Below are 14,748 nucleotides of genomic sequence, written 5' to 3'. Positions count from 1 at the left end.
TGGGCCAGAGGCTTTTCCCTTAGATAAAGTCAATTGAGAACTGGACTAGTGAAGAGTCAAAGTCAAGATGTGGAAGGCACTGAAAGCACATGATCATTTGCACCAATACCTTTCCCCAGTTCCTTTGAAACAAAAACCTGTCAAACAATGATATGCTACAGTTCAAGAATACTGTCAGCAGAGGAGACACTGGGAGCTCAGTTACTGCAGATCCTGAAATGGTGCCTAGCTCCAGGAAATAGAATTGCCTCACTCATAAAGGTGTGCACAGCTTAAACTTCCAATATCTGGTATTTCAATAAGCCGGCTAACATCATAAATGCAGAAAAACAAACAAACAAACAAAACCATGCAACACACATCATCAGAATTAAGGGAATTGTCATGAAGAGCAGGCAACAAGGTTTGCAGCTGTTTGGACAATGCAATCCATGGCAAGGTACCAGGATCTCCATTACTACAACAAGACTTGCAACAAAGCTAGTGCTCATTAAAAGCAAATCAAGTTAACATAACAGTTGTAAGACCATATACAGATTACTACCATGGTCTTTAGGTATCATTCTTAGGACATCATTTCCACTGCATTTTTCCATTGTGATGAGATATCCTCAGCTGCTGTTTTAATGGGGTTAATGTTAAGCTTGCTTTCATCACTTATCCATAATTAGGATGGCTGTTATTCTATGGTTTCTGTAGAGCCATATGGTTATCTAATGCTAACAAGACCTGCAGTGCTTCATTTTCTGTATATTGCTTCCTGTCTGGCTTCTGGTTTCCTCATTTTCTGCAGCATTTCTTGGGTTGTCTATAAAAGGAAGGAAAAGGAAATCAAAGTCTGTGTTTATTGTGCTTCCTGGAGATTAATATTCCCCTATGAATAGGTTTGAAAAGATTTCAACCATGCTTGTCTTGTTTTTTCTGCAAAAGAATATGCCCTAGGAGCTATAAGGAAAACTGTTCAAACTTGCTTCCATGTATTTGTCAGAACACTATTTGTTTTATTTTACTGAGTTGCATCAAGGGAGTACCAGTTAACATTCCTCAATCAATACTGATACTGTCACTACAACAACAGATTTTTTTTTCCTTTTTTTTTTTTTTTTTTTTTTTTTTTTTTTTTTTTATTTCCTAATGTTTTTTGTTGTTGTTGTTGTTTTTTTCCAGTGCTACCCAGGAGTTAAGCATCAGAAAGGTGTAAAAAGAAAAGACATTTTATAATCTGAAAAGGATTATAAAGCAGACAAGCATGAGGTCAGAGAGGAGGTATGAAGCCACCCAGGAGGTGATAGGCCTTGCTGTGGTAATTCAGTGTCTCGTAATACACTGGTTTGACTTTTAGAGGAGAAAAACTCATAAGACATTTTGACATTCTCTACCAAGGTTGGCAAGGCTTTGCACTGAGAGAACAGTTTCGTACAGGGCTTTCTTCCCCCTCAAAAACAGAACTGAAGACATATTATTATAAATTCTCTGTTTCTTAGAAACAAGCTTTTCTCATTTTGCTCTAAAACTTGGGTTTACTTCCTGTTTCCTTTGGGTCCAGTTTTTATTGCTTCAGTGCAGCAGTCTCAGTGCCAATGTCAACAAAAAGACAGGAGCATTTCCAGTTTATGACAGGTCTGACAGTCATGTTTCCAGTGTTTCTATATGGAAGTTGAACCAATGGACCAGCCCAGATGTTTTTGCAATGAAAGCATTGATTAAAGAAAGAAAACAGACATCTTGGACATTAACAGGAGCCTGGAAAGCAAACATCTCACATGAGAAATAACCCAGAAAACAACACCATTACAGAACTTGGTGATTCGTGGTATTTCAGAGGAGAAATAACTGGCATTAACCATCCACAATGTTAAACCATTCTGAATTTGGTAGCCATCTAAAATTGCACAATGAAGCTGAAGATTGGGTGGAATATAAAAATGGAAAGAAAAATGGGACAGACAGTCTTAAGCAGAAATAGCACAGCCAGAAAACCCTTTGTAACATATTAGACTGGATGCAGTTACATAAGTAGCCATATATATTCCAATATAGATCTCATCAAGACTTCATTTCACTGATTAAAATAGATGTGCTTTTGAGAAAAAAAAAACCATGGGAATGCATAAAAACAAGTTCTGTTTACCATCTTTTTGCTAATTCTTTATATGTTTAGAGTATTTTCAAAGGAGAGTAACAGAATTTAGTTTCCACTGAATGTCAGTGAACTATGTATTGTCTCTTTCAAAAAAATCCCTCTTACAGAACTGAAGAACTCAGTATTTTTGTTCCTCTTGTCCATAATGCTTGTTTTATGGCTATAGTAGTTTTAGGAAGATTGATTAGAATAAGCATATACACGTGCAATATACTTGTGCTCTACAGGATAGAGATTCCCTCCATCACCACTCCTCCAAATATGTTGAGTTAGATATCAATTTTAGGTACTTTGGTCTACTTCCTACCCCATAGTACAGTAACACCTGTACTGCATAACATTTATCCTTGCAAGTAGAGCAGTCTTACTTTTTCCATTTTATAAGTGGAGAACTCGGGAACAGAAGGATTAAGGTACATATCTTCAGCACAGGCTGAGATGTCTGACTGTTGGCACTGCATTATTTTTTAAAAGTTATCCAAGGCCACACAGAACATCTTTAAGGCCAGAAATTGAACTTGATCTTCTGAAGTCCAGGCTAGAATCCTTACCTTTCATCCGTCTTCCCTCTTAAGTCCTGACTTTAGGCTCAGATGTTTAACAGTTGTATTAAGAGTAGCACCTAATCCTCTATCTCACACAAAGGGGACTTTTGCTACAAGACTGGTGTAGACTGTATGTGAGAGTTGTTTTGCCAGTGGAAAATACCGTAAGGGATGGATTTCATCTCCCCACATTTCATAGAGAGACAGCCCATATAAGAGATTGTTCAGCAGAAATTTATTTTTTACATGAAAACCAAAAAAAAAAATTTTTTTTCAAAAATTAGTGTCTTTACACTAAAAACACAGAAAGTCATCATTAGATATCATGTGTACTCAAGCCAGAGTGGTTTATCTCTTTGTAGAAATTTAGTAGTCAAGACTGTCATGGTTGTTGATAAAAAACCCAAAGAACAATAAGTAATCAAACATTGGGACAGATTAACAAACAAGAGTATAATGGAGGACATTTAACAGTAATCTGACAAGTGTACCACTCTAAAGCATTTGCACTGTGAAAAAAAGAAAATTCACAGTTTGAGTGAGTTTCTAATCTCTAATCAGCCTGCTTCTTGTGCAGCAGACCCCTTCAGTGGAGATCAGAATAATGTACTTTATAGCATTGCTGCCATTAAATTTACCCTTACTTTAATTTGAAGAGAACAGGTTTTAAAAAAACTTTTTGTTTCTAAAAAGTGATTAAAAATCCTACAGATTATTGAGCGCCATCTACTGTTTCAGTAACTCTCCATACAGTAGCTGAGATTTGGAGCTGCACAGTCGAGTCAAAATTGTATTCAGCAACTAGAGCAGAAATTCATATTTGGGGATTTATTTAAAAATTGCGTTGTATTGTACTCAAAATCTAGTGCTCTTTTTTTCAAGTATAGAATGGATTTCACAAGCATTAAAAAGCAAAGCCATTAATTAGGAAAAATAATAATTAAAGCTTAAGGTTAGCATCAGAGTCAGTCTTCTATTTATCTCAAATATTTTAGTAAGGAGATAATATGGATCTGTGATCCTTTTCACATAACTAAATAAATGGAAATATTTGGTACTGGCTATACTTGGGGGAAAAATTAAAAGAAAAAAAAAAAGAAAAAAAAAAAGAAAAAATGCCTGAAGACTAATCTACCACATATTAAGCTAACAATGATTGTATTCTAATGATTATGAATATCCGAGTATCCAGGAATTTTTTTCTTTGAGAGAGACAATAGCTTAGTTACCTAGGCATAGTGTGATATCAGATGTAGTTCAGAAAGGCTCCTCCTTGCCTGATTAACTAATTTACGAGTAGTTATTCTTCAAGTTGTAGTGAATTTGCATAAAGAAAGAGATCAGATGAGTGTGAAGACTAGTGACCTATATGGATCAATTTTTCATGCTCTCTTGCAACAGTAGTTTCTCTTTGGCCTTCATGCTTGTGAAATTGTTTATAGAATTGCTGTGTCTCCTTATGATGTGAGGAGGAACACTAGAGCTAAGAAAAACTAAGGCCAAGACAAAACAAAAGAAATGCCACTAGGCTTGCTGGACATCCAAGCTGTCATTTGCCTGCCTATTCTAGGAGTTCAATATCACTTTTGATTATCTGTATGGTGAAAAACAATCTATGGTGGGCAGCATTCACCGTTTTGCACTCTTTAGCTTACTAATGAACAAATCTGAGGAAATTAAATGTTAAAAAAAAAAAAATTAAAAATTGGAAGTGATACTGCGTCCTAGAAATATCACATTTCACTAGTTTTCATCTCCCAGTTCAGGGCAGGTTTCAGTTCTTGTGCTAAAGTTGAGATATTGACTCACAGCTAATAGTCTTACCTCTGAAATTAATAAAGAGAGGTGGGTGCTTCTAAAAGTTAATATATCTTACACTAGGAATGGTGCTAAAGATACGCCAACTTTTGTGCATAATTTTTTTTAATTGAGTAAATTCAGAAACACTAATTAAATGCCTTTGAGTATTTTTAAGATCATAGATGGGGTATTAGCTACATTAGTCATCCTTCTAGGTAATTCTCCTCTGAACAGGCTGACAACAATAAGGCATGTTGTCTCAAGTTTTAATCCTCTATCACTTAGAGCCAACAGGGTGAGGAGCAACAGCTGACACAAAACTAGGAGGAGCTGTTGACTCCCTTGAAGGCAAGGAGGCCCTGCAGAGAGACCTTGATAAATTAGAGGACTGGGCAATCACCAACCATATGAAGTTCAACAAGGGCAAGTGCCAGATTCTGCACCTGAGACAGGGCAACCGCAGATGTATGGACAGACTGGGGAATGAAATTCTGGAAAGAAGTGCCACGGAAAGGGACCTGAGGGTCCTGGTCAATGGCAGGTTGAATATGAATCAGCAGTGCCCTGGCAGCCAGGAGGGCCACCCATGTCCTGGGGGGCATCAGGTAAAGCATCACCGGTCAGTCAAGAGAGGGGATTGTCCCACTCTGCTCTGCACTGGTGTGGCCTCACCTTGAATATTGTGTGCAGTTTTGGGCACCACAATGTAAGAAAGATATTCAGATATTAGAGAGTTTCCAAAGGAGGGCAATGAAGATGGTGAAGGGCCTTGAGGGGAAGCTGTATGAGGAGGGGCTGAGGTCACTTGGTCTGTTCAGCCTGGAGAAGAGGAGACTGAGGGGAGACCTCATTGCAGTTACAACTTCCTTGTGAGGGGAAGAGGAGGGACAGGCACTGATTTCTTCTCTGTGATGACCAGTGACAGGACCCAAGGAAATGGCCTGAAGTTGTGTCAGGAGAGGTTTAGGTTGAATATTAGAAAAAAGTTCTTCACCGAGAGAGTGGTTGGTCACTGGACCAGGCTCCCCAGGGAAGTGGTCACAGCACCAAGCCTGGCAGAGTTCAAAAGGGGTTTATACAACACTGTCAAGCGCATGGTATGATTCTTGGGGATGGTCCTGTGCAGGGCTAGGAGTTGGACTCAGTGATCCTTGTGGGTCCCTTCCAACTGGGCATATTCTGTAATTTTGCAATTCCGTGAAGAGATATGATAAAATATCAAGCTCTCATGTCCAGCTATAAAGATGAGCATGGGTCTTGGAAATAGTGTGGGTATGGTAAGCACTGCAAAGATCACACAAGTATTACAGGAGTGGCAGTGTGGCAGGGCTGAGAGACAGTCTTTGGCAGCTCAAAGCCACACAAACAAACTCATGTTATTTTACACAGGTTAACAGCACCGCTTAACAACTGGTGGTGATTCTAGGTTATATACCTATGGTCCATTCACTGCACATGGCAGCCACTCCATCTTGCAGTCTCATAGCATCCCACCCTGTCCTTCACTTCTGAGAAACCTTAAATGGGAACTGCAAAGGTTAACCAGATTGTCATGTTCTGAGGAGGGAAAGAGCAGTTTGTGTTACCCTGTAATCTCTAACACTTCATTTAAAGGCATAACACAATTGCCAATGTTCAAGCTGAGCTTAACTGTGACTCTGAATTTGGACTTCAAGTTGGGTAACTTTTCAATGAATTCACTTTGCATGAATACAAGTTTTATGTATGAAATAGAAAGCACAGTGACTGCACTATTACCATTCCCAAACCTTAAGTGTTCATGAGTCAGACCTCCCATGAGCAATGACTAATCTAGAAACTAATGTGTTTTTTTTTTCTTTTATATATACAAGTAATTTGGTGTTTTCATCTACCTTTTGAATTATCAGGAGATCAGTCAGGACACAGCATGTTTCTGCCTTTGGCTTTTGCACTGGGCAGAAAATTCCTAGAGAGGTTCTGCACTGGCTGAGATCCCAGACAGCTGGGAGCTGAGAGGCTCCAAAGGCTCAGTAAGGGTAATTTGAACTTCCATGCTGACCTCCTGATCTTTCAGCTTTGCCTAGCCAGATGGCTTGGATATGAACAGGTAAGAGGGTCCTAAAAGAACTTGGAGCTATTTTAACTCCATGGCATCATGAGACACAGCGGTGGCTACTGGCCAGTAACTGTTCAGGCTATGAAATGCAAGACTAACTGGGATGCAGGAAGAAGGCCACTACAGCTCCCAAACTCTACATGGACATCTACAGAATCTTGGCAGCTGCCAAGTGAAGAATGAGCCACAGGGGGATCTGAAAAACCATTTCAAATTCCAAAATCTCAGTGGAGGTCATCTGAAAACCAGCCTACCAATTTCCTGTGTAATCCTATCCAATAAGAAGCAAAGCATCAAACCTGCTACTACCACCACCACTTGAAATTGTGAGGAAGAGACTGCAGATAATATCTTTCCCTGGGACACCACAAAAAGCAGAACTTTTTTTTTGTGAGAGAAATTGAAGACATCAGAGAATCTTGCTATGAATTGTAATGTCTTGATAAAAGAAACAAATTACCTGACCTCATTCACAGCACGGGATATTTATCAGACAGAAGTGATCATTTCAAAACCAAGATCATGTCAAAAAGATGATGTGCCTTGCTCCGTACATCTGGGTGGAGAATAAAAGTTGTTCCAATACTACTGGACACCCCTTACGCTTCAGGTTTATGCTGAGTAGCTATTACTTATGATGGATATTACTGCCACTAACAATGCTAGCACAGTCAAATAGATAGATAATGATAAATACATAATTTTCATTTGTGGAAATGTTTAGTTTAGAATGAGAACGCTTTTTGCTATTTAAATTCCTGGAAACACAGTGTAAGAGGAACCCAAAGCCAGTACTGATACAGAGCCTAGCTGCTTCACTCTGGACCAAATTTCCTCTTAGGTGAAGATTCAATCCTAGGGACAGTCCAAACAATGGAAACAATATTTTACTAAATACAGACACCTCAAAAAACAGCTGTCTGGTTTTTTGACCCATTTTGTCCTGAAAACTTTCCCTGAAAAGACACAAGAAAGGGGTTCAAAGAGGAAGTGCTCTATAAATCCTCCATGGATGTTTCATTGTTTCACTAATAGCAGAGTTAAAGACTTACTCTGGTGTAGTGGGTTTCTGTGACGGGATTTTGGTAGCGGGGGGGAATACAAGGGTGGTTCTGTTAGAAACTGCTAGAAGCTTCCCCTCCCTGAGACCCAGTGCCAGCCGGCTCCAGGATGGGCTTCCTGCCACTGGCCAAGGCCAAGCCAATCAGAAGTGATAGTAACACCTCTGTGATAACATATTTAAGAACAGCAAGTTATTGCACAGATGAAATTGCAGCCAGGGAAGAGCAGAGTGAGAACATTTGAACAACAGTGTAGACACCAAGGTCAGTGCAGAAGGAGGGGGAGGAGGTGCTCCAGACACCAGAGCTGAGCCCTGCAGCCCGTGGTGCAGACCATGGTGGAGTAGCTGTAACCCTGCAGCCCATGGGGGACCATCAGGGTGCAGAAACCCACCTGCACCCATGGAGGGAGACCCACAGCAGAGCAGATGTATATCTGAAGAAGGCTGTGACCCCATGGAAAGCTCATGATGGATCAGGGTCCTGCCAGGGACCTGCAGCCTGTGGAGAAAGGAGCCCATGCTGGAGCAGTTTTTTCCCAGGCAGGACTCATGGCCCTGTGGGCAACCCATTCATGAAGGACTGCACCCCATGGGACAGCAGTTTCATGAAGAACTGTTGCCCAAGGGATGGACTCATGCCAGAGAGGTCCATGAAGGACTGTCTCCCGTGGGAGGGACCCCACAGGAACAGGGGAAGGACTCCTCTCCCTGAGCAGCAGTATAAACAAAACTGACCGTAACCCCCATTCCCCGTCCCCCTGCATCACTGGGGGCGAGGAGGAAAAACTTAGATGGAAGGAGAGGTGAGGGGAAGGTGTTTTGAAGATTATTTTACTTCTCACTCTTTTGCTCTGGTTCTGTTAGTAATAAATTTAATTAATATCCCCACTTTGAGTCTGTTTTGCCTGTGAAGGTAATCAGTCTCCCAGCTCTTATCTCAACTCATGAATCCTTCACTGTTTTGGTTTTTTTCTCTCCTTTGTCCAGTTGCAGAGTGGAGGGAGAGAGCAGCTTTAGTGGGCATCTGGCATCCAGCCAGGGTCAACCCACTACATATGGTAAAGTATAGTCAGAGAGTGTGTTCACACTAATGGCAGTACAAGTTTTGGGAGGCAATCAGGGTTTTGATTTTTTTAAGGAAACACTTAACCCAAAATGCCAAATCTATTGCAGCAATGTTTGGCTTTGTCATCAGTCAACTTTATTGATGCAAGAAATTTCAACTGAAACATCAGACTTTGAGATACACAGAAAGTACTGCTCTGAAGTTTCTTAGATTTATGATCTTAGCCAGTGATGAAGCCAAATGTACTGTAATATGTTTTACCCTGAATTGTATTTCCAATTCTAAGTCAGTTTTTCAATCTAAGCATTTTCCCCTTCCTTTCTCTCATATTCTGCCTAAAAGCTTATGGAAATAAAACATTTGAAAGATCAAGAGTCATCTTCTTCTCTGTCTTCTGTGGGAAGTTCACACACCCACACAATTTCAATTGTAAGGATGTTATTTAAATAAAGCTTTCTCCAGAAGTTAAAAGTAAATGGATATGAAAGTAAAAAATGTTTACTGACACAAACCTGAAGAATGGACTAAGGAAGTAACCTTGAAAGCATAAACAGCCATAGAAAAAATTTGTTATGGTAAGCATTTATTCCTGGTGACAAGCTTTTATTCCAGTTAGGTCCCTCATATATTTTCTGTGATTTCTATTAGGACTTTCTCTGCTAGTGCATGTTTTGTTTCATGCTCTCTTCAGTTTCCATTCTTTCCACTGTGACAAAAAATCTTTGACATTACTGTATTGTTTTCCAGCTAGTATATTAATCCATGGTGCCTTTATTTGCATAAGTTTACTCAAATCCGAGAATGAAGCAGCAGGAGGCTGAAGACATTTCTTTAAAAGTAATTGGCACACAGAAGATGCCCTTAGTATGAAACCAGCTTTCTGGAAGGGAAAAAAAACAATTGTTTTTTTTTTCTATCAGAATTCTTTTTCCCATACAAGGCAATGTTTCTTCCATACGGATTTCAATTCCAGTACATTCCTGGTGGAACTATCCAACTTCTACATGGCAGGAACTGACAAAGAATTAAGGAAGCATTTGTAAAATGCTATAGCTACAGTGAAAAATGTTTCCACCACCAGAATGAATTGTCTTAATTGCTGTTCAGTTTTAGTTGTTGAAACTGTAGCTTTTGACAAGACAATAAATATTCTTAGGAGTATTGTTTCATGTGCTGACACACAGAAATAACCAAAGTATGGAAGTATGTCCCAATATTTGAGCTGCATGTGGAAACAACATCTGTTAATATTCTAAATAGTAGGGTTTACTGTTGTTTCATGGCTGGGCTTCGCGAACGAAGATCTGGGAAGGCTCTATCCGCATTTGCTACAGGCACGCTGGTGGCTTGTGAGGCCAATACGTGACAGACATATCCGATTACAAAAGGCACAGCAGAAAGATTCCTTAGATGGTGTATTCTGCAATATACGGTTCTTTCTGCGTTGCCTTTTTTCCTCAAGAGTGATCCTGCGTGTGTTCTCAAAGGAGACAGCTGCGTTATAGATGGTGTGTCTCCAGGCCTCCCGATTTGAGGCCAGAGTAGACCAGTGATGAAGATCAATATGGCCAAGGCTGAGATGTTGTTTCAGGGAGTCCTTGTATCTTTTCTTCGGGGCTCCTCTCATGCGGCAGCCAGTGGCAAGTTCACCGTAAAGCAAGATCTTAGGGAGGCTGGTGGTCCTTCATCCTGGAGATGTGCCCTGCCCATCGCAGCTGTGTTCTCATCAACATGGCCTCAATACTTGTGATAGCTGCTTGCTCTAGAACAGATGTGTTGGTCACATAGTCTGACCAGTGGATGTTTAGGATTGTGCGGAGGCAGCGTTGATGGAAGCGTTCTAAGAGACGCAGGTGGTGGCGGTAGATGACCCATGATTCGGAGCCATATAAGAGAGTCGACAACACTATGGCTTTGTAAACACTGATCTTGGTGCTTTTCTTCAAGTGTTTATTACACCATACTCTTTTGTGGAGTTTTCCAAAAGCACTATATGCCTTTGCTAATCTGTTGTCTATCTCTCCGTCGATCTTACCATCTGAGGAGATGAGGCTACCGAGGTAATTAAACTGTTGGACTGATTTGAGCTCTGATTGGCCAATGGTGATGTGGGGATGATGGGGGACTTCCTGAGGTGCAGGTTGATGGAGGACCTCTGTCTTCTTTAAGCTGACTTCCAGCCCAAAGAGCTCAGCAGCATCTGCAAAGCAGGATGTTAAACGCTGCAGGGCTGCTTCTGTGTGGGCAACAAGGGCGGCGTCATCAGCATAAAGCAGCTCCCGGACAAGATGGTTTAAGGTCTTGGTGTGGGCCTTCAGACGCCTTAGATTGAATAGGCTTCCATCAGTACGGTATCGAATGTAGATACCGTCCTGATCATCGAGGTCTGCTGTGGCCCTTTGGAGCATCATGCCAAAGAAGACGGCGAATAGGGTAGGAGCGAGAACGCAGCCTTGTTTCACACCATTCTTAATTAAAAAGGGCTCAGAAAGTGTGTTGCCATATCTGACTTGGCCGTGTTGATCCTCATGGAGTGAGATGATCATTTTAAGGAACTTGGGGGGACAACCTAAACGTTCCAAAATCTGCCACAGACCTTTTCTGCTCACAGTGTCAAAAGCCTTGGTGACTGTTGTTTAACTATCTCCCTTATAAATTAGTTGGTTAAAGATATAATGACTATTACAAAATGCCTAAATATGTTGTGTATTTTATACAAATGCCCATACATGCACATACAAAAGCACACACAGAATAGTATAATATAGTCAAGGTATCATTAGCAATAAATAAGTCTTGTGCACTTTCACAAAAGTTAAGCCTAGTTGTTAAACACATTAAATAACTTACTCAAACTCTACAAAGCAATGCATATCTTGCCTGCCAGCATGGCATTTTCCTCGCCAGTGCCCATCCTACTGCACCAGAAGGAAGTTGGGCAGCCTGGAGGCTGTGACCCAGCTCTCAGACAAGCCCATTGGTGATAGCACATGGGCCTATGGGTGTGCTCAGCTCTTTAGGACCCAAGGGCAGGCAGGGCTGTGGGGAACTGTAGACCAACCCTCTTGGAGCATCACTAGGACAGGGACTGTCAGGCTTTGGGGGCTGAATCACAGAGTCACAGAATATGCCATGTTGGAAGGGACCCACAAGGATCATTGAGTCCAGCTCCTGGCCCTGGACAGGACCATCCCCAAGAGCCGCACTGTGCATCTGAAAGTGTCACCCAAATGCTTCTTGAACTCTGCCAGGCTTGGTGCTGTGATCACTTCCCTGGGGAGCCTGGTCCAGTGACCAACCACCCTCTGGGTGAAGAACCTATTTCTGATATCCAATCTAAGCCTCCCCTGACACAACTTCAGGCCATTCCCTCAGGTCCTGTCACTGGTCATCACAGAGAAGAGATCAGTGCCTGTCCCTCCTCTTCGCCTCACAAGAAGTTGTAACTGAATGAGGTCTCCCCTCAGTCTCCTCTTCTCCAGGATGAACAGACCAAATACCCTCAGCCGCCCCTCATACAGCTTCCTCTCAAGGCCCTTCACCATCTTCATTGCCCTCCTTTGGACTCTCTAACAGCTTAATATCTTTCTTATATTGTGGTGCCCAAAACTGCACGCAATATTCAAGGTGAGGTTGCACCAGTGCAGAGTAGAACAGGAAATGGGGTCCTGGGCCATGGAAAGACTGTGGAAAGGCCCAGTGAGGGGGTGGCAGGGATAGTCAGGGATGGCAAGAATTGCTAAAACCAGGCACACGCTCAAACACTTCTTCAAAGACAGGCCAGTTTTTGAAATATGGGACAACAGGTGCAAACATGAACTATGTCAGTATTTTGAAACTTGCTAAAATAAATCTTTCTAACACCTTGCTTCCCCTCTGAAACCACGGCACACCTCTGGAGAGTCATATCTTCCCTCAGCAGGGTCACAAGAGGGCTTAGCAGTGGCAAGCAATGAATGTCTGAGTGAATAAGTTCCAGGTGCTGTTATTGAGCAAACTGACAACAAAAATGTTTTTTTCAGAGGTTACAAATGTTCAAAGGTTACAAATATATTTGCATTTATCATGAAGCAAGTACAACGTGAGGAAAAATTGCATGCTTCTTGACTGAAGTTTGACTGAATGATACCACCTGCTTCTCAGTTCAAATCTGTGTTTGGCGGCAAATATGGAGGAGTGCAAACACCTGCTGTCTTAGTTTATTTTCAATTCCTGTTTTATGTTTTGTTTAAAGATAAGCAGTAAGGAAGAAGTTATTCTGCTTATTTCATCACAGGTCAAGCAGAACCTCTAGAGAGATCTAGCACCACAAACAACTAAGTATGCTAAAGGTGAGAGAAACTTCTCAGTTGGAGGATAGAAAAAGTCTGTGGGCAAAACTAGTACTTTCTCTGAGTGAAACAGGGAACTTGGTTGTTAGGAGAACAAACCCAGAGTCAAAAGAAGACAGAAAGAAGGAAACTTTCCCAAGGTCCAAGACAGGGCTGTATATAGTTTGCTGCAACCAAGGAAGTCAGAGAAAGTTCCTGAACTACAAAGTCAGACAAAAGGGGAAAAAAATACAGCCTACCAGGAGAGAGCAGAGCAGAGAAGGGGTCTTTTTTCAAAACCTTTCTTTTAAACTTTTCCACTCAACAGATGCAATCTGTCTTTCATGTAACATATTTCAGCCTCGAAGTTCAGATACCTGTATTTGATATCTTTTAATACACTCACTTTAAGCTAAAGCTGAAACAGACTTCTGGCTATTACCAAAGTCCTACATCAGGATATTGGACAACTGAATATTCAGCAAGCAAGAAAAATATAAGCTGTCCTCTAACAGATGAGCTTTGCCAAGTATATATACAGCTAGAGAATTCTGAACAGTAGTGTGCTAGTAACAGAATCTCACCAGTCCATGTTCTGAGAGTACTGGGCTCTTCAGGGGGCCATAAAGAATCAGTTCCTGTGAGTCCAAAGTGTTAAGAAGTTCAGAGTTATCCTTGGACTTTTGTTCTTGTCATCTTCTGTAGTTTTGATCATTTATACAAATCTGTCACCATGTCCACTGATCACTTTTCATGCTCTAATCTGCAGCTTCCATATACTAAGGTCTTTATGGACTTGAATTTCTGAATTAAGATGTGTGCCTTTGTTTCTAAATATCACCTTAGAGTGTATAAAAAATGCATTTACTAGAGGTTTTCAAAAGTAACAATAACTCTTGTAGCAGTGAATCTGATGAGAAATTGGTTTAAACATGTTTCAAAATGGCTTTTTGTATTTTCTGCAGTGTCACTGCCTCCCTCTTGCCAACACCCCCCTGTGAAGGGCTATTGTCTTCCATACAGAGTGTCCTGGGAAGGTGTCCTGAGGTGTTTCTCATTGGTCCTTTGTTAACCCTTTCCTATTGGCTGTTGACCCTTTACCTGATGTTTTTTTCTGTGTGACCCTGAACTTGTGATTGGTTTCCCTTTGACCCTCCTAAAAGCTTTATAAACCCCTTCCCAACAATAAACGCTCTCTTGCCTCCTCTCCACGCCCGGTGTGCTGTCTCTGTGCCTGCCATGGGACCACGTGGGTGCTGGGGGGAGGGGAGGGCACCTCTCCCCTCCAGGCTCGGGGCCAGAAACCCCTGAGGAAACCCCTGGAGTTCCCTTTCCCCATCCCTCAAGACGTCGGAATGGTTCTTCAGATGGAGATGGAACTAGAACTGGGTTCCCCCACGTCGTGGGTGGGGAAAGGGATCCAGAAACTCTCACTGAACAAAATGGGTAAATCAAATCATATATATGCAGTGTTTTTAAATAATTTTACATGTGCTGCTTAAGTCCCAGATTCTTACGCTTCTGCTAGCAGGCACAACTGATTACTTCAGATTCCACTTCATTACTGCATGTAAGTCATTGGGCTGTTTCAAAATTTTTTCTAGGGGAGCAAAATTATGCACCTACATAGATAATAGAATAGTTAAACCACTAAGTATTTCTTAGAGTTTACTGGATTATAACATAAATAGCAATTACAAGATGACAAAATGTGACCAATCAA

The sequence above is a fragment of the Pipra filicauda genome, unplaced genomic scaffold, assembly GCF_003945595.2.
Source record: "Pipra filicauda isolate LSUMZ 115617 unplaced genomic scaffold, ASM394559v2 scaffold153_size1761393_pilon, whole genome shotgun sequence".
Lineage (NCBI taxonomy): Eukaryota > Metazoa > Chordata > Aves > Passeriformes > Pipridae > Pipra > Pipra filicauda.
This window is presented reverse-complemented; position numbering follows the sequence as displayed.